This window comes from Mesoplodon mirus, assembly GCF_964341445.2.
Source record: "Mesoplodon mirus genome assembly, chromosome: 1".
NCBI lineage: Eukaryota > Metazoa > Chordata > Mammalia > Artiodactyla > Ziphiidae > Mesoplodon > Mesoplodon mirus.
In genome coordinates, this window is record NC_138976.1 from 18,788,727 (window position 1) to 18,801,326 (window position 12,600).

A 12,600-nucleotide genomic window follows, 5' to 3' on the forward strand; every position below is an offset into this window, starting at 1 on the left:
CGATGTGTGCCCCTATTTACCAGGGGCATCCTCACTACACTGTGAAAATTAGCTGATAAATAATTATGGAAGAGCTTCAAAAAAAGCTGAAATAAAATCAAAGCTACCATTCTGTTATTTATGAATTTTGAATTAGGTGCTCACAGTAAGCTTATGGTTTTTGCACAGGATTCATGATTTTAGTTAAATCAGTCTGCATACTATTTTTTATCTCTTCCATACTCATAAATGACACCCATCTTAATCTTTGAACCTGCTTTTTCTTTTATCAGGTGTACTGTCTCTGAACCTCCCTCTCTACACAAACCCCACTTATCCTCTGAATCCTAGTTTAAGTACCAAATTTCCACAAGAGCCTGAGATGCAGCCTGAGGGTAGAAAAGAATTTACCCCAGTCTGAAACAGTGTTAAACACATGTGTTGCATTTTTTACCATTGCCTTTGAGTTTTCCAAATGCCATGGCTCCGTGCGAAATTTTTAAAATGAGAATTCCTATGGTCATGAAAATCTTTGGAAGTTTATGGGTTTTACTTGCCATTGAGCCTCTGTAGCATAGTATTATTGTTCTTGTTCCTTAAGGGGCCAAACATTGACGTTCTTCAAAATACTAATTACTCTTTACCATGGGATGCCATTTAAGGAATTGTACACAAGTCCCTTCCTTTTTATTTATTTATTTATTTATTTATTTATTTATTTATTTAATTTTTGCAGTACGCGGGCCTCTCACTGTTGTGGCCTCTCCTGTTGCGGAGCACAGGCTCCGGATGTGCAGGCTTAGAGGCCATGGCTCACGGGCCTAGCCGCTCCGCGGCATGTGGGATCTTCCCGGACCGGGGCACGAACCCGTATCCCCTGCATGGGCAGGCGGACTCTCAACCACTGCGCCACCAGGGAAGCCCAAGTCCCTTCCTTTTGAAGAAGATTTTGTTATGAACATCCCACCAGTATAATTTCTAATTAACATTTAATAATAGTTTTTAGTCCATCGCTCACAAATGGGCATCCATCCTCAAGATGAGAGCATGTCTCCAAGGGACAACTAAAATACAACCCCCGTTTTGCAGCAATGTCATAAAAGGATGCTACCAGGGGTTGTCTCTGGCTAGAACTCAACTAGGGTTGGTGTGAGAACAGCGGCATCACCCTCAAAGCCAGCACTCTCCATAAGAATGCAGCCCGTGCAGAACTGGCTCTCTGGGCTCGATCAATGCATATACAAGGTGACTTGTTATAGTTTATAGATTTCTTTTTGTCCTGATGGCTGGGGGCAAGATTCCAAGTAGAGAATAAAGGAGTCACTCACTTCTCCATTTCCCTGACCACTGTGGAGACTACACTGTGTTGATTTTGGCCTGAAGAAACCGAAGTCTAACCTTCTTATTCCAGACTGAAGTCAAGAGAGGGGACGTGACCTGGCTAAGGCCCGACCATTTATTAAAGTGACAAAATCAGGACTAAAGTCTGTAATTTTCTGACATCAGGTCAGAGTCAGATATATGAAATTTATTGTTGTTTTCCTAAAATCTAATATGAATTATAATTGTTCAAAAATTTCCAGAGGCTCCCCTTTTCTCATTTTCATATTCCTGCCACCCACAAAATCCCTGCTAACTTCTTTTTTTTTTTTTTTTTTTGTGGTACGCGGGCCTCTCACTTCTCTGGCCTCTCCCGTTGCAGAGCACAGGCTCTGGATGCGCAGGCTCAGCGGCCATGGCTCACAGGCCCAGCCGCTCTGCGGCATGTGGGATCCTCCCGGGCCGGGGCACGAACCCGTGTCCCCTGCATCGGCAGGCAGACTCTCAACCACTGCGCCACCAGGGAAGCCCCTTGCTAACTTCTTATTGAATACCATCACAACCTTAACACCCTACCTTCAAATCACAACTTCCCCAAAACTTCTAATTATGTCCAAGCCTCTGTGCTTTTGATTTTGGTCTTCCCTTGTCCTGAATAACTCTATGTGTCAAAATCTTTTAATGATTACCTCAGACACCACACCTAGTTTCTCAGAGCTGCTTTAGTTGATTGGATTACTATCGTTAATGAATACTTCATATTTTTTAGTTTAGGCAGTAATCATATCTTTACTTTTCCGTCCCCCTAAAATGTGATCCCCAGAATCTGAGAACTGTGCTTTCTTCCTCTTGATAACTTCTATAGTCACTGACACCAATAAGCATTCTATAAATGTGTGTTGACTGCCATTGGCCAAAGTCAAAGACAAACTAACAAAAACAGAGCACCTACATCTTCTGAGCTCCAGTTCTGGTCTTTTTCCATTTTAGCTTGAAACTTGGCTTTGACTTCCAATTTTGACCTTGAGTGAGGACCTCCCTCCTGTCCCTGGCTTCACACTGGAGGCTCCAAGCCAGCGATGCATGGCTTGACTCAGAGTAAAGAATGAAATCATCTTCACTTGTCCTGGGACCTTGGGAGGTCTCACATCCGGCAGTCCCAACTACAAAGTCCAAACCCTCCATCTGGGAGTCCATCTGGCATTTTGAAGTCCATAAATGTCTTTGTCAGCCCAAACTGCTGCACAGCACACTGAGCTGCCCCTCTAAACCCACCCATCGAATTCTCAGAATACTCATGTAGTCATAATTGTCTCACTCATTGCCTATCAACATCAGAGATTTAATCACGGCCAGCTGGCAGAAACATGCAGTAAAAGACTCAAGGGCAGTAAGATGCAAGGCAGAAAGACACAAAGGCCTGCACCCACATCCAGTCCCTATGATTCAAATACTTAGGCATCTGAATCTCTAACCAGTTTCATCCTTCCCTTTGGAGGTGTAGTGGGCTATTCACATATCACTTGCAGTTTGAAATTAAAATTTCTGCCATTTCTAATGGGAATGCCATTTGACTTGCCTGAGAGAAATGGGAAATAGTCCTGTAGTTTGAGCTTCCTGGACATTGGTGGCCTATTAAAGACAAGTTTGAAAAGATTTATATGGTGTCCTTAGAATCCTTTATCTATACTGGGCCCCTTGGCAAACCTGGAGGAATCTTTTCCACTATGTAATATGTGGCTCCCCAGAATGACTTCCTGAGAATACTACTTCTGTGGAATGTTAATAGGTATATTAAAGAGAATGGTAATGCTGCTAAATAAATGTTGGAAGCACTGGGTTAAACACAATCTAATATTCTTCAACCACTTTTTAATTGAAGAAAATCTTTATTATGATAATATACTTTGTAATTGCCCCAGAGGACAGAATATGTGGCTTAGTTGAAAACACTTTTTTTACACTGTGACTCTGGTAGAACTAATGGTAACTGGAATGTACTTAAAGAACAAACTAAAACAAACTAAAACAAACAAAACAAACAAAAAACTCGATCTAGTCCTGCTATTCTTTTCTTCTTCTCATACCAACCTTATGTAGTTACTTCTCTCTTTTACATTCTCTTTTCTGTTTGACTTCCCTTTAATTTATTTTATTAGTTGATTTATAAGAAACCACCTGCCAGTTTCTTCCTTTAAAAATTCCATTTTTAATATTGCCTCCGTGTGCAGTTCTGAAGTAGAAAGAGCATGGCCTTGAATTCAAGCAAATATGAATTCAAGTCTTTGCTCTGAGTCTCACTGACTGTGAGCAAGAACAAATTTCTTTACTTCTAGTAGCTTCAGCTTATTCTCTGTTAAATGATGAAGAAAATATCCAGCTCTCAGGATGATTGCAAGACTGAAAAAAAAAAAGCATTTATGAAGCACAACAGATCTTCATTATAAATATATGTGAAGCATTATCTATGTTGTCACTCTTGGTGTTGTGTTGATAGCAGGATTTGCAATAGAAATAGAGGAACTAAAATGCCTTTGAAACATCATACCATATAAATGTAATAAGACTTATCAGTGTTATTTTAAGTCACAAGGCACAGTCTAAGCTTTTATACTCTCTCTCTGCCTCCTAAAATTTATTCTAATTGTCATTGCTCCTTTAATGCCATTTAGGGGATGCACGGATATTGAACCCCTCAATTCTTGAGATGGCCAGAGCCCTTGGACTGGTCACTTCTGTCCTCAAAGCAGCTTCTTCAGTTAACCCCTTGTTTTGTATAAATATGATTATTATTAACTCAGGCCACCATGATATAAAACCATATGGAGAAACACACTGGTTAATGTCATGATGTCAAAAACACGGTCATGGGCTTCCCTGGTGGCGCAGTGGTTGAGAGTCCGCCTGCCGATGCAGGGGACACGGGTTCGTGCCCCGGTCTGGGAAGATCCCACATGCCGCAGAGCAGCTAGGCCCGTGAGCCATGGCCGCTGAGCCTGCGCGTCCGGAGCCTGTGCTCCGCAAGGGGAGAGGCCGCAGCAGTGAGAGGCCCGCCTACCGCAAAAAAAAAAAAAAAAAAAACACGGTCATGATGGTACAACTAGCTCTTGTCAGGTGATCAGTTTAAATACTTTAATCAAATCAACCACGGTTCAAGCTGTGACTGAGAGACTGCTTGTTTGGGGATGTGGCTTAAACATCATGCGTCATTAGAGACTGAGATCAGAAGACCTGTAAAGATCCTTTAGCTATTGAGATGATTTAGATTTTATCAATTGCTCCCAAATTCTGGCTAACTACTTAACCCTGAACTTTGCAGTCTCTCATTTTCCCGCCTGATAACTCAGAAATAAAGGCTAGAGCCTCTTCCACTAGCATCAGTTTGCTACTCAGAGGGTGATCAAAGTCTAACAAGCAAAGTAGGAAGGAAGTTAAAATTTCACAAGGACAGGGGAGACCTTCAAGATGGCAGAAGAGTAAGACGTAGAGATCACCTTCCTCCCCACAAATACATCAGAAATACACCTACCTGTGGAACAACTCCTACAGAACACCTACTGAATGCTGGTAGAAGACCGCAGACTTTCCAAAAGGCAAGAAACTCCCCACGTACCTGAGTAGGGCAAAAGGAAAAAGGAAAAACAGAGACAAAAGAATAGGGACGGGACCTGCACCTCTGGGAGGAAGCTGTGAAGGAGAAAAAGTTTCCACACGCTAGGAAGCTCCTTTGCGGGTGGAGACAGAGGTGGGGGAAACTTCAGAGCCATGGAGGAGAGTGCAGCAACAGGGGTGTGGAGGGCAAAGTGGACAGATTCCTGCGCAGAGGATTGGTGCCGACCAGGCTGAAAGGGTCTTGGTGCTCCAGTCGGGTGTCAGGCCTGTGCCTCTGAGGTGGGAGAGCCGAGTTCGGGACATTGGTCCACCAGAGACCTCCCAGCTCCATGTAATATCAAACAGTGAAAGCGCTCCCAGAGATCTCCATCTCAACACTAAGACCCAGCTCCACTCAACGACCAGCAAGCTACAGTGCTGGACACCCTATGCCAAACAACTAGCAAGACAGGAACAGAAACACACTCATTAGCACAGAAGCTGCCTAAAATCATAATAAGATCACAGACACCCGAAAACATGCCACCAGATACAGTCCTGCTCAGTAGAAAGACAAGATACAGCCTCATCCACCAGAACACAGGAACTAGTCTCCTCCACCAGGAAGGCTACACAACCCACTGAACCAACATTAGCCACTGGGTGCAGACACCAAAAACAACAGGAACTGTTGAACCTGCAAGTTCAACCTGCAGTTGAACCAAGAGAACCAACAGAACCTGCAGCCTGTGAAAAGGAGACCTCAAACACAGTAAGTTAAGCAAAATGAGAAGGCAGAGAAACACACAGCAGATGAAGGAGCAAGGTTAAAACCCAGAGGACCAAACAAATGAAGAGGAAATAGGCAGTCTACCTGAAAAATAATTCAGAGTAATAATAGTAAAGATGATCCAAAATCTTGGAAATAGAATGGAGAAAATACAAGAAACATTTAACAAGGACCTAGAAGAACTAAAGAGCAAACAAACAATTATGAACAACACAGTACATGAAATTAAAAATTCTATAGAAGGAATCAGTAGCAGAATAACTGAGGCAGAAGAATGGATAAGTGACCTGGAAGTTAAAATAGTGGAAATAACTACTGCACACCAGAATAAAGAAAAAAGAATGAAAAGACTTAAGGACAGTCTCAGAGACCTCTGGGACAACATTAAACACACCAACATTCGAATTATAGGGGTTCCAGAAGAAGAAGAGAAAAAGAAAGGGATTGAGAAAATATTTGAAGAGATTGTAGTTGAAAACTTCCCTAACAGGGGAAAGGAAATAGTTAATCAAGTCCAGGGAGCACAGAGAGTCCCATACAAGATAAATCCAAGGAGAAACACACCAAGACACATATTAATCAAAGTATCAAAAATTAAGTACAAAGAAAAAATATTAAAAGCAGCAAGGGAAAAACAACAAATAACATACAAGGGCATCCCCATAAGTTTAATATCTGATCTTTCAGCAGAAACTCTGCAAGCCAGAGGGGAGTGGCAGGACATATTTTAAGTGATGAAAGGGAAAAACCTATAACCAAGATTACTCTACCCAGCAAGGATCTCATTCAGATTCGATGGAGAAATTAAAACCTTTACAGACAAGCAAAAGCTAAGAAAATTCAGCACCACAAAAATCAGCTTTACAACAAATGATAAAGGAACTTCTCTAGGCAGGAAATGCAAGAGAAGGAAAAGACCTACAACAACAAACCCCAAACAATTAACAAAATGGTAATAGGAACATACCTATCGATAATTACCTTAAATGTAAATGGATTAAATGCTCCAACCAAAAGGCATAGAATGGCTGAAAGGATAGAAAAACAAGACCCATAAATATGCTGTCTACAGGAGACCCACTTCAGACCTAGGGACACATAAGGACTGAAAGTGAGGGGATGGAAAAAGATATTCCATTCAAATGGATATCAAAAGAAAGCTGAAGTAGCAATTCTCATATCAGACAAAATAGACTTTAAAATAACAACTATTACAAGAGACAAAGAAAGATACTACATAATGATCAAGGGATCAATCCAAGAAGAAGATATAACAATTATAAATATTTATGCACCCAACATAGGAGCACCTCAATACGTAAGGCGAATGCGAACAGCCATAAAAGGGGAAATCAACAGTAACACAATCATAGTAGGGAACTTTAACACTCCACTTTCACCAATGGACAGATCATCCAAAAATGAAAATAAATAAGGAAACACAAGCTTAAAATGATACCTTGAACAAGATGGACTTAATTGATATTTATACATGATACCATCCAACAACAAGAGAATACACTTTCTTCTCAAGTGCTCATGGAACATTCTCCAGGGTAGATCATATTTTGGGTCACAAATCAAGCCTTGGTAAATTTAAGAAAATTGAAATCGTATCGATTATCTTTTCCGACCACAATGCTATAAGACTAGATATTAATTACAGGAAAAATCTGTACAAAATACAAACACATGGAGGCTAAACAATACACTACTTAATAACCAAGAGATCACTGAGGAAATCAAAAAATACCTAGAAATAAATGACAGTGAAAACACGGCGACCAAAACCTATGGGATACAGCAAAAGTAGTACTAAGAAGGAAGTTTATAGCAATATAGTCCTACCTCAAGAAACAAGAAACATCTTAAATAAACAACCTAACATTACACCTAAAGCCATTAGAGAAAGAACAAAAAACCCCAACGTTAGCAGAAGGAAAGAGATCATAAAGATCAGATCAGAAATAAATGAAAAAGAAACGAAGGAAACACTAGCAAATATCAATAAAACTAAAAGCTAGTTCTTTGAGAAGATAAACAAAATTGATAAACCATTAGCCAGACTCATCAAGAAAAAAAGGGAGAAGACTCAAACCAATAGAATTAGAAATGAAAAAGGAGAAGTAACAACTGACACTGCAGAAATACAAAAGATCATGAGCGATTACTACAACTATTGGCAACTATATGCCAATAAAATGGACAACCTGGAAGAAATAGAACAATTCTTAGAAAAGCAAAGCCGTCCGAGATTGAACCAAGAAGAAATAGAAAATATAAAGAGACCAAACACAAGCATTGAAATTGAGACTGTGATTAAAATTCTTCCAACAAACAAAAGCACATGACTTGATGGCTTCCTAGGCGAATTCTATCAAACATTTAGAGAAGAGCTAACACCTATCCTTCTCAAACTCTTCCAAAATACAGCAGAGGGAGGAACACTCCCACACTCATTCCACGAGACCACCATCACCCTGATACCAAAACCAGACAAAGATGTCACAAAGAAACAAAACTACAGGCCAATATCCCTGATGAACATAGATGCAAAAATCCTCAACAAAATACTAGCACACAGAATCCAACAGCACACTAAAAGGATCATACACCATGATCAAGTGGGGTTTATCCCAGGAATGCAAGGATTCTTCAATATACACAAATCAATCAATGTGATACACCATATTTACAAATTGAACAATAAAAACCACATGATCATCTCAATAGATGCAGAAAACGCTTTCAACTAAATTCAACACCCATTTATGATAAAAGCCATCCAAAAAGGAGGCATAGAGGGAACTTACCTCAAAATAATAAAGGCCATGTATGACAAACCCACAGCCAACATCGCTCTCAATGGTGAAAACCTGAAACCATTTTCACTAAGATCAGGAACAAGACAAGGTTGCCCACTCTCACTGCTGTTATTCAACATAGATTTGGAAGTTTTAGCCACAGCAATCAGAGAAGAAAAAGAAATAAAAGGAATCCAAAAGGGAAAAGAAGAAGTAAAGCTGTCACTGTTTGCAGATGACATGATACTATACATAGAGAATCCTAAAGATGCTACCAGAAAACTATTAGCGCTAATCAAATTTGGTAAAATAGCAGGATACAAATTTAATGAACAGAAATCTCTTGCATTCCTATACACTAATGATGAAAAATCTGAAAGAGAAATCAAGGAAACACTCCCATTTACCACTGCAACAAAAAGAATAAAATACCTAGAATAAAGAATAAAAAACCTGCCTAAGGAGACAAAAGACCTCTATGCAGAAAACTATAAGACACTGATGAAAGAAATTAAAGATGATACAAACAGATGGAGAGATATGCCATGATCTTGGATTGGAAGAATCAACATTGTGAAAATGACCATACTACCCAAAGCAATCTACAGATTTAATGCAATCCCTATCAAACTACCAATGGCATTGTTCACAGAACTAGAACAAAAAATTTCACAATTTGTATGGAAACACAAATGACCCCGAATAGCCATAGCAATCTTGAGAAAGAAAAACTGAGCTGAGGCATCAGGCTCCCTGACTTCAGACTATACTACAAAGCTACAGTAATCAAGACAGTATGGTACTGGCACAAAATCAGAAATATAGATCAATGGGACAGGATAGAAAACCCAGAGATAAACCCACATACATATGGTCACCTTATTTTTGATAAAGGAGGCAAGAACATATGATGGAGAAAAGACAGCCTCTTCAATAAGTGGTGCTGGGAAAACTGGACAGCTACATGTAAAAGAATGAAATTAGAACACTCCCTAACACCATACACAAAAATAAACTCAAAATGGATTAAAGACCTAAATGTTATGGCCAGACACTATAAAACTCTGAGATGAAAATATAGGCAGAACACTCTATGACATAAATCACAGCAAGATCCTTTTTGACCCACCTCCTAGAGAAATGGAAATAGAAACAAACAAAAAAAACAAATGGACCTAATGAAACTTAAAAGCTTTTACACAGCAAAGGAAACCATAAACAAGACGAAAAGACAAACCTCAGAATGGGAGAAAATATTTGCCAATGATGCAACTGACAAAGGATTAATCTCCAAAATATACAAGCAGCTCATGCAGCTCAATATCAAAAAAAGAAACTACTGAATCCAAAAATGGGCCAAAGACCTAAATAGACATTTCTCCAAAGAAGATATACAGATTGCCAACAAACACATGAAAGGATGCTCAACATCACTAACCATCAGAGAAATGCAAATTAAAACTACTATGAGGTATGACCTCATACCAGTCAGAATGGCCATCATCCAAAAATCTACAAACAATAAATAGTAGAGAGGGTGTGGAGAAAAGGGAACCCTCTTGCACTGTTAGTGGGAATGTAAACTGATACAGCCACTATGCAGAACAGTATGGAGATTCCTTAAAAAACTAAAGTTATAAATACCATACGACCCCGCAATCCCACTACTGGGCATATACCCTGAGAGAACTGTAATTCAGAAAGAGTCATGTATCACAATGTTCATTGCAGCTCTATTTACAATAGCCAGGACATGGAAGCAACCTAAGTATCCATCGACAGATGAATGGATAAAGAAGATGTGGCACACATATACAATGGAATATTACTCAGCCATAAAAAGAAACGAAATTGAGTTATTTGTAGTGAGGTGGATGGACCTAGGGTCTGTCATACACAGTGAAGTGAGTCAGAAAGAGAAAAACAAATACTGTATGCTAACACATATATATGGATTCTAAAAAAAATAAAGTAAAATGGTTCTGAAGAACCTAGGGGCAGGACAGGAATAAAGACGCAGGCATAGAGAATGGACTTGAGGATACAGGGAGGGGGAAGGGTAAGCTGGGACGAAGTGAGAGAGTGGCATGGACTTATATATACTACCAAGTGTAAAATAGATAGCTAGTGGGAAGCAGCTGCATAGCACAGGGAGATTAGCTCGGTGCTCTGTGACCACCTAGAGGGGTGGGATAGGGAAAGTGGGAGGGAGACACATGAGGCAGGAGATATGCGGATATATGTATATGTATAGCTGATTCACTTTTTTATAAAGCAGAAACTAACAAACTATTGTAAAGCAATTATACTCCAATAAAGATGTTAAAAAAATTTTTAAGGCTTAGTAGGAAATAGACTGTAAAATACCTCGTTAATATTTATTTTGTATTAATCACATCCTGAAATGCTATTTTCTTCACATAATTCCATAAAATATTATTAAATATGTTATTCAACTGTTTCTTTTTACTTAAAAAAATTTTTAATCACATGTGAGGCTCACATTATAGTTCTACTGGACATCTCAGTTTAGACTCAAATGGTGAAATGTGCTTTGCTTCTGTATATTTTATGAAAGTAGAGAGGCTAGGATTTGCTGACAGATAGTATGTAAGGGTGTAAAAGGTAACCACTGCAGGATGGTGACATTTTCTAACTTGAAAATCACTGGAGGTGTTGGAAGCATATTGGGAGAGTGGGAAATGGAATTTGGTTTTAGACACAAGTTGGAGATGTCTAATGGACCTTGAAATGGAAGTGATGAATGGGTGGATATATGAGTCTGGAGTTCCTTAGAGAAATCCAGGCTGGAGATTTAACTTTAAGGATGCTTTGTCTATAAATAGTTTTTAAAGCTATTGCATTGGGCGCCATCACCTAAGAAGTGAGCATTAAATGCGGTATATGGACAATACCATGGAGAAGACAATCATTTGGAAGATTAGGAGATAGTGGGGGATCTTAAAAATGAATCTTGCTAGTTGCTCAAACTTGGTCAACTCCTTTATTTAAGCCTTTGCTTCATTATATATAAAAAGGGACTAATAATAGTACATACTTCATATGGGTGGAAATGATAAGTGATTGGGATAAGACATATCCACACTTAGCACAGTGTCTGGTCAAAAGTAAGAACCCAGTAAGTGTTACCTGTTACATTAATCTCCCCTTCAGAGGTATCTTATTGGATCAGTCATCAGGAGCAAAGAAGCCTCCAATTCTTGGGTGTTTGTCCAGTTTTTCTAGTACGGAAAAAATTAATATTTTTGTCTGCTCAGTCTGTGCCAGGCAAGAGCTAGGCACCGTATTTCCCCCACTGCCTTTGCTGACATTTGTCACTTTTCCAGATGCAATACCATATGTACATTGGCTTAGAATGGATCCCTGTGGGAATACCTGCTTGGTTTTTAACAAGAACTAGATGGAGAAGATTCATTTTGGGAACCTGGGTCTAAGGAGGTGAGGCACCCATACTGTTATGGCTGGAGAGGCAGCACAAGTGTCTTCTTGGTTGACCCAGTAGAAATGCTATTCTAGTTAGATAAATATTTCAAAGGCCAGTCTCCAGGCTGCCAAAGTGGTTTGTTGGGGAAGAGGGAGCACAGTGGAATGGAGATGGCTTAGGTCAATCCTATATTGGCAACCATGGGAGGGAGCATAAAGGCTTCCTAAAGATGTCCATGTCCTAATTCTTGAAGTCTGTGAATATGGTATCTCACATGGCAAAAGGGACTATGCAGATGAAATTAAGTATTAAAATGGGAAGGTTATCCTGGATTATCCTACTAGGCCCGATGTAATCACAGGGTCATTCTAAGAAGGAGGCAGGAGTTTTACAGTCATGGAATAAGATGTGAAGGTGGAAACTGAGATGAGAGAGAGAGACTGAAATTTTGATATGCAGACTGCTGCTGGGTTTGAATATAGAGGAAGAGGCTATAAAGCCCAGGAATGCAGGCAGCCTCTAGAAGCTAGAAAATGCGAGGAGACAGCTTCTCCTCTAGAGCCCCCTGAAGGAACACAGTCCTGCTGGCACCTTGATTTTAGCCCAGTGAAACCCATTTTAAACTTCTTAGCTCTGGAACTATGAGATGATAAATTTGTGTTGTTTTAAGC